The 8856-nt window shown below is 39.1% G+C and overlaps 1 pseudogene across 1 annotated transcript; it reads right to left on the bottom strand.

The window, feature by feature from the left end:
* Window positions 1-3126: 3126 nt before the first annotated feature.
* Window positions 3127-3811, bottom strand: LOC308239780 (E3 ubiquitin-protein ligase RNF114-like; annotated as a pseudogene). Its single transcript has one exon. The product of its transcript is annotated as an E3 ubiquitin-protein ligase RNF114-like (transcript).
* Between the last annotated feature and the right edge of the window lie 5045 nt (window positions 3812-8856).

Raw genomic sequence — 8856 nt, 5'->3', positions numbered from 1 at the left:
GCACAAATTTCGTGCACCGGGCCTCTAGTAAATAAATAAATAAATAAATAAATAAATAAATAAATAAATAAATAAAATGCATAGGGTTACAAAGAAACTAAATGTATTTAATTATTGCTATCAAACTATTTAAAAATTGTGACATAGTAAAATACATCTTCATTAAAATATTAAGTAACAAGATCTATTGGCAGGTTTAATAACTATTCTAATTTTGAACCAGTGATGATCATGATATTTTGAGATATGTGCAAGAACTAAATGAGATTTCTATTGATGAAAAAGTGCCAGGTACTGCTAATACAATTGTGGGTGTTTTTTTTTTAACTTATGTTGATAATTGAAGGAAGTGCTAAATTTCAGTAACAGCAGTGGAAATAAAGAAGTAATAATTTCACCAGGCTGGTGTGGCTCAGTGGTTGAGCATTGACATATGAAACAGGAGGTCACAGTTTGATTCCCAGTCAGGGCAGATGCCCGGGTTGGGGGCTCAATCCCCATTGTGGGGCGTGCAGGAGGCAGCTGATCAATGATTTTTCTCATCATTGATGTTTCTATCTCTCTTCCTCTCCCTTCCTGGCTGAAATCAAGATGTTACCATTGTGCCCTAGCTGGTTTGGCTCAATGGATAGAGCGTCAGCCTGCACACTGAAGGGTCCCTGGTTCAATTCTGCTCAAGAGCACATGCCAGGGTTGCGGGCTCAGGCCCCAGTAGGGGGGCGTGCAGGAGGCAGCCGATCAATGATTCTCTCTCATCATTGATGTTTCTATCTCTCCCTCTCCCTTCCTCTCTGAAATCAATAAAAATATATTTTTTGGATAAATTATGAAATTTATTTATATTTCACCTTTTAAAAGCCAGAACATAACTAATTTCACTTTCTAGAAAATCATCTTATTAGAAATACATGAAATGCACTTAATACAAGGAAAGCAGTTTCTTAGTACCACCAGCGATACGGACACGTTCTCTTCAGTTCCCTCAAATGAAGGTTTTACTCAAATTTCCCTTCAAACTTAGACCGAGATTATCTCAATTGAGGGAGGTCTGAGTGATCTCTTTCCAAAAACTACAGTGAGGAAGCTGAGCTTAACATCTGGGCCTCTCAAGCAACAGCACAATAGAAAATACTACTTTGCCCCAAAGGGCCCTGTCTTTGCTGGTTACTAGGCATCCGAAGTTCTTACTGGCAGGTAAGGAGAGGCCCCTAGCAGCAGGGCACAGGCCCAAAGCCCTGTCACTTGCAACCTCAGTCACTGACCAGAAGAAATTTTCATATCAGACTAGAGGGGTCTGACATGAAAACGCAAACCTAGATCCAGATGCCCTTTGGTCGATCAGAGGTTCTGCTCCCGTGGATTTGACTGCCAGCTCTTAGCCTTGTGTTTATTAATATCATGAAACATGTTGAACTTCAAGCTTCTTGAGCTGCTACCAAAGCAAGTTTCCAGGAGACAGTTTCCATTAACAACTTCTCACAGGAGATGTTGTGCCTTTGAACAGTGTCTTGTCAGAAGAGATGGTAGGCTGTGGTATTAGATTTCCTATCACCTCCCGCTGATAGGAAAACAATGCTCAGTTTAATCTAAGTTTTAACAAAAGATAAAGGAACTGGTATCCACTCGGGCTCCAAACCTCTTCTTTCTTATTCACTTGAGGACTCCTTCTTGTACCTCAAGGACAAGAATGTAAGCACGGTCCCAAATAGAAAAGTAAACATGACCAGTCATTTGAAAATACTTTATTAGTTTGAAAATCATAAGCCAAGAGCTATGGTCCTCCTGTCTCTCTCAGCTGACCCTCCTCCCCACTTATGGAGAAATGGAGTTTAACCTAAGTTTCTAACCTAGAAACACTTATTTCCACTAAAAACATGTGGTTCCACTTTATCCTTAAAAGGCACCATGCAGGCATTTAAGACTGAACCAGTACATTCTAAGTGTGTGCAGGAGTGGCAGCAAAATGTCACTAATCAAAACTTCCAGCATCAGACCATGCTAAACCCAGAACATTCACCCCAGCAGGACTTTTAAAAGGTTTCCTGGGAGGTAACTCCAGCTCTGGCAGCTGTTGCAAGGACCAACTAACAGGAACTTCCTCAGCACAAGAGTTCCACCAGTGATCAGATGCACTACTGCCAGAGCTCACACACCTCAAGGACCAAGAGAGGAGACACTTATCTCATTTGTGCTATTCATGACCCACAAAAGGTCCTGGCTGGCTTGGAGGACCTGAGAGAGGAATGCTGGGTGAGAGGAACAAAAGTGAAACAAGGACAGGTGGAGAGGCTGGGTTTTCTTCGGAAAGAAGCAGCAGAACGCCTTGCCACGCTAGCAGTCAGCAGCTGTGCGACGCAGCAGCGTGCCTAGGACCAAACCAGAGAGGGTCGGACCTGCATTGCCACCATGTGCCCACCATCCAGATATCATTGCTGACATGTACACATAAGGAACTGTTTGGCATTGAAACGGGGACTCAGAACTGTTGGACATTGAAATTGGGACTCAAACATTTTTTGTTATTATATGTTTATTTCTAGTCTGCAGAGGCAAGATTTTTTAAAGGAAAGAAAAGGGGGAAAAATAGATACAGAAGCAAAGAAACATTGAACAGACTGTCAAACTACAGCAGGAGGGCAGAGGAGGTTTTTGCGGGGGGGGAGGGGGGGCTGTAAGAGATCAACCGAAGGACTTGTACGCATGCATATAAGCATAACCAATGGATACAAGACACTGTGGGGGAGGGGGCAGGTAAAGGCATGTACTGGGGGGAAGGGGAGGCTGGGGGGAGGTCAATGGGGGAAACAAAAAAGGAGACATATGTACTACTATTTGTAATACTTCAAACAATTAAAAAAATAAATAAATTTAAATACAAAAAAAAAAAAAAAAAAAGCAGCAGAAACCCCAGGAAGTAGCCAAGGAGCAATCAAGGACAAGATGTGACAAACCAGGTTAACTGTAGGGGAAGAGCCCAAAGGAAAGGAGGGCTCTGACCTGGGAACCTGCTTCCTGTTAGAAGTGACCCTGTCCTAACACCACTGCCAGGTCTGTTGTATGTTTAAGATTTCACACATAACATGTAATGGAAGCTCTGAAACTCTAGATGGACAGTAGAAGCCTTGCTCACTGATCGATGATGGAGCGTTGCAACACCTGATTCTTCATGTCCTCTTCATCAACATCGTAATCCACAAAGGTGTCGTAAGAAAACTGGTGTCGCCGCTGGATGTGCTCGATGAAGTTGGTGCTGCGGTAGTTGGAGTCTCCCCAGGGCATGGAAGCACATATTGGACAAACCACAGATTTGGTGTCCATGCTATGGGAAAACTTGCAGTGTTCCACAAGTCCTTCTTGATCAAAGTTCTTCTCGGGACAGTAAGGGCAAGGAAAGGTATAACGGTTTAGGACATTCCTTGGCTGAAGGGACACATCCTTGGTGGTAGCCTTCACACCTTCCATAATGTAATTCTGGTATTTGGAACAGGTAGCCACGTGGGCCTGGATCTTAGATAGAAGAAATTTTTACGGCAGCCATGGCAAGAAGTCTCTGTGCTCTCAATCTGTCGCTCGAGCTCCACGGTTCGTTCGCCAGGTGCCAAAGGGCTGCGACATACCCCACAGACAGGCTTCTTCGGCTTCAGACATTCCTGCAGGCATGCAGAGCAAAAGACGTGTCCAAGAGCACCCGCACCGGCTTCTCGTACACCTCTAAGCACACGGGACACGTAAAGCGGGCCCGTGGGTCGGCCTCTGCCGCGGGCCCCGCCAGCTGCGCACCACCCTCACTGTCCTGCTGCTGCGCCGCCATCTTGCTGCCGCGAAGCCAAAAATATATATATTTTTAAAAAGATATTACCATTGGGGTAAATTGGATGAAGGTTACACAGGACTTTTCTGTATTGTTCAACTGCTTATGAATATACATTTACCTTAATAAAAAATCAAGTTAAAAAAATTATACTCCAAGTTAAGAACCTTTGCACTATCAAGATCTTGATGTAATGTTTCCCAAATTGTTTTTGAACATGTGTTCCATGGCACAGGAAAGGTATTGGGAAGTCAAAAAATATTTTTTATAAAGCTTTAACTCATACTTGTTCAAGCATACTTTTCCGTAAAACACACATACACACACACACACAACTTATTTTTATGGAATACTTATTAGTATCTCAAATGGACTTGCATTCCACAGAATCCACTTTGAAGGTGCTGCCTTATTATCACAGGATCATGTCAGCCTTCATCACAACAACCCATGAAAACCATTCAAAACAGCATTTGACTTAAGACAACAATTTCCAACCAGCATGCTGCAGCCCAATGGTGTGCTGCAAGAATTTTTAAAACACGCGATACCTGACCATTTAGTCAAGGGTACTGACCTCTTTTCCCTTAGATTGTCAAATAAAAAAATGAAAATGGCCAACATAACAATATCCATCTAGTGCAAATAAATCAAAATTATACCAATATTTTTGTCAGATCAGTAAAAAATATATTACAGTAAACCCTTGAATTTGTGGACATTGATTTAATGGACAAAATTTTCGGTCCATATGTCATATGTAAAAATTGACAGCCTGTTCATTTTAAAATGCTTTTAATGAAGATTTCCTTATAATTAAATTAACAGGTAATTTTTGTGCTACTAATTCACTATTATTTTTAACAAATTTAAGCAAACAGGCCATATATTGGAAAAAACACTCTAGTAACTTTACTGACATAAATAAATATTACATAGCTACAACTATAGTCTACATGTTTAAATCCAAGAATCACCGCTAATAAACAATGTTCGGCAAATGATTGACACCAAACCACACCGCATTGCAAGCAGTAATTGGTTCTGTTGTCCCCTGGCAAGACATTCTGCAGCAGTTTTAATGCGAGCTACAGATGTTACACGTGCACTATGCCACATCCTAGCGGTGTGCATTTGTTTACTCACAGTGACTGGTAAATGCACACATTTACTAGGCCTATTCAGTATAAATTTAAAATGACAGTAATATATATAGGAAACTTTTCTGTGAAATTAAACTTCTTGTACTGGTACATACTTAATTTTAATTACACAAACATGTCTACATAAGTAAAAATAGGTAAACTAATTTGTCAACTTTTTAACATACTCATTTGGAAAACCTACTTTATTATATAATGGACTTTCAGCTTTAATGAACACCCCCTTGCCTGAATTATTCTGTGATATTGAGGCTTTACTGTATATTTTTGGTGTGTTGCAGAACTTTAGTAATTAGTTTATGTGTCCATGAGATGAAAAAGGTTGAAAATTGCTGAATTGGGATATTGCACAAGACTGTTACCACTTTTTCATTATTATTTTTGAGCAACATGGTTTACTTTGGGGTGGTGCCTGTTTGGAAGGATAAAGCAACCAGGTGGAAGGGCTATGTGGGTGTACTGTAACATTTTCACACTCATTATTTTCCTTTGTAATTCAGTGAGCTGTACTGAATTGAAAATAAACCTGTCAACAACCAAAGCAAAAAAAAAATAATTAAAATGTTCCAAGCAAAAGAAAAATCAATTTAAAGAAACATAGCAAAAAATAAAGTAAATAAACATATACTCACCACGAAATCTGAAGAGAACTTATGTATGCATATAAACTCACATTTGAAGAAATTGAGGCCTGCTTTTTTGTATATTTCTAAAGAAGGCACTTCTAGATTGAGTTCTGTTCGGCATATCAGTCATTTTCTACCTTTCTTTCCCAACATTTCTAAGGGGGTGCTACTTTGAATTGATTATAAGTGCATTTAATCTGATACACTAGTGTGGTAAATAGAGCTCTTGGGTTGGAAAAATGCAATGGAGATTTCAATCACAATTATGCTACTTACTATGTGATCTTAGGCAAGTCATTTTGCCTCCCTGGGACTTCTATATGTGATTTGTTGCCTACATTCATAACTTAAAAAGAATAAAGTTTAGGCTTGCTGTTCTCAAAAGAACCCTTTAGTTACGTAGAAGCAACTGTCCTAAGCTACCGTACAAAACATGCATTATGTTCAAATTGAAAGAATAATTAGTAACATTAAATGACTCTTGCTATGCAACAACATTTTTGTGCATTTTACATATATTATTTATTTGGATTCTCACTAAAACCCTATGAGGTAAATGTTACTATTATCAATGTTCTATAAATACAAAAACTGAGACAAAAAGAGGCCAAGTAACTTGCCCAATGCCATGACGCTAATGAGTGAAAGAGCAGGGATTTGAACCTAGGCAGTCTAATGTCAGAGGCTCTGAGGTTAACCAAGGTATTGAAGGGAAGCAGAATTTGCCAATCCAAGATATGCCTCTTTGGCATGTCACAATAAGAAACATACGAAGCTGTAGAGAAATTTTATAAAATTTATTAGAGCCAAACTGATGACATATGCCAGGGAGCAAAATCTCAAATGCTCTAAAGAATAACTGTCTTTGCAGTTTCCTTTATGCATTTAAAATTAAGAAGGGTATATAAGGAAAATTACATAAAGGTGGGAGAAAGCAAGACAGGATTGGATTACAGGATGATTAAGGTTATTTGATTTCTTGAAGATGGTTACATCTTAGAAAAAAAGGATCTGAAAAAGGCATTTCAAAGGTATGTTAAACTATATGCAAATACAAAATGGACACAACTTGCTTAAGGCAACGATAATTATTTTAGTAAAGAAGTTGTATGCCTGGGACATGACTACCCACCATGATATACACAGGAATTTATGATCAGATCACCCTGTGAGATTACTTTTTTCATGCACAGACATAAAGATTATGCTATGCTGGTTATTTTTAAGAAAGAGCAGACACAGAAGAAGCTCCAAAGTTGGAGGGATCTCAATACTGGGTATCAAGATACTACAAAGCCACTGTAATCAAAACAGCCTGGTACTGGCACATGAACAGGTATATAGATCTATGGAACAGAACAGAGAACCCAGACATCAACCCAAGTCATTATGCTCAATTAATATTTGACAAAGGAGGCAAGAGCATACAGTAGAGTAAAGACAGTCTATTCAATAAATGGTTTTGGGAAAATTGGACAGGTACATGCAAAAAAATGAAACTAGACCACTAACTTACACCATACACAAGAATAAACTCAAAATGGATACAGGACTTAAATGTAAGTTGTAAAATCATAAACATCCTAGAAGAAACTATAGGCAGCAAAACCTCAGACATCTCTCAAAGCAATATGCTTGCTGATATATCTCCTGAGGCAAGGGAAACAAAGGAGAAAATAAACAAATGGGACTACATGAAAGTAAAAAGCTTCTGCACAGCAAAAGAAATCATAAACAAAATAAAAAGGGAGCCCAAAATATATAAAGAACTCATATAACTAACTTAAAGGAGGACAAAAGACCCATTTAAAAAATGGGCAAAGTACCTAAATAGACACTTACCCAACGAGGACATACAGATAGCCAAAAGACATGAAAAAATACTCAAAGTCACTAATCATCAGAGAGATGCAAATTAAAATGACAATGAGGTATCACCTCATATCTGCCAGAATGGCTATCATCAACAAGTCAACAACTGACAAGTGCTGGTGAGGATGTGGAGAAAAGGGAACCCTAGTACACTGCTGGTAAGAATGCAGACTGGTATAACCATTATAGAAAACAGTATGGCATTTCCTTAAAAAATTAAAAATGTTACTGCCATTTGACCTAGTGATCCCACTTCTAGAAATGTATCCTAAGAATCACGAAACACCAATCAGAAAGAATGTATGCACCCCTATGTTCATAACAGCCCTATTTACAATAGCTAAGATCTAAAAAGAGCCCAAGTGCCCATCAGTAGATGAGTGGTTTAAAAAACTGTGGTACATTACATAATGGAATACTATGCATTAGTAAAAAAGGATCTCTTTCAAAAAATATATTTTTATTGATTTCAGAGAGGAAAGGAGAGGGAGAGAGAGAGAAAAAAACATTAATGATGAGAGAGAATCACTGATTGGCTGCCTCCTTCATGGATCAAGCCTGCAACCCAAGCATGTGCCCTGACCGGGAATTGAACTGTGACCTCCTGGTTCATACGTTGATGATCAACCACTTAGCTACAGTGGTCGGGCAAAAAGAAGGATCTCTTTAAGACAGCATAGAGGGACCTGGAGAGTATTATGGTAAGTGAAATAAGCCAGTGAAAGACACTATCACATGATCTCACTCAACTGATAAACAAAACAGATACAGAGACATAGAAGCATGGAACAGACTGAAGAATCTCAGAGGGAAGGGGGGGAGAGATTAACCAAAGAATTTATATGCATATGCATAACCCATGGACACATACAATAGTGAGGTGAAGGCCTGTGTGAGGAGAGAGAGTTGCAGGGTGGAGGGGGTCAATGTGTGTGTGCGGGGGGGGGCAGGAGGAAGAGGGTCACCTATAATACTTTCATCAATAAAGATAATTTTTTGAAAACCTAGTAGAAGTTGCCCTTTATAAGAGACATTTACATTTATAAAAGAAATCTTTATTTCTAAGTGTGTCTTCCTCTCCATACCAGGGAGAGAAAAATGATTAAATCTCATCAACAGAGAAAGGACTGACCTAAATCTACATAACAATCATATCCTTATTCACTGTGATTTTCTTCATAGCCTCCCAAAACTTGCCTACCATCTTCTCCCACATCATTTTACTTTAGCTGGAGATGATATTTAAGGTGGTGGTTTGGGCCATTTCAGAGAGTGAGAATGACTCATTTTTCTCATTATCTCCCATGTATATAGGAGGAATGCATGTTCTTAAACTTCTGTTTGTTTTTCTCCTGTTAATCTGTCTTTTATATGGGGGGGGGGG

This window comes from Plecotus auritus, assembly GCF_963455305.1.
Source record: "Plecotus auritus genome assembly, chromosome: X".
NCBI lineage: Eukaryota > Metazoa > Chordata > Mammalia > Chiroptera > Vespertilionidae > Plecotus > Plecotus auritus.
The sequence above is the reverse complement of the archived record's forward strand: the minus strand, read 5'-3'. Positions and strand labels throughout refer to the sequence as shown.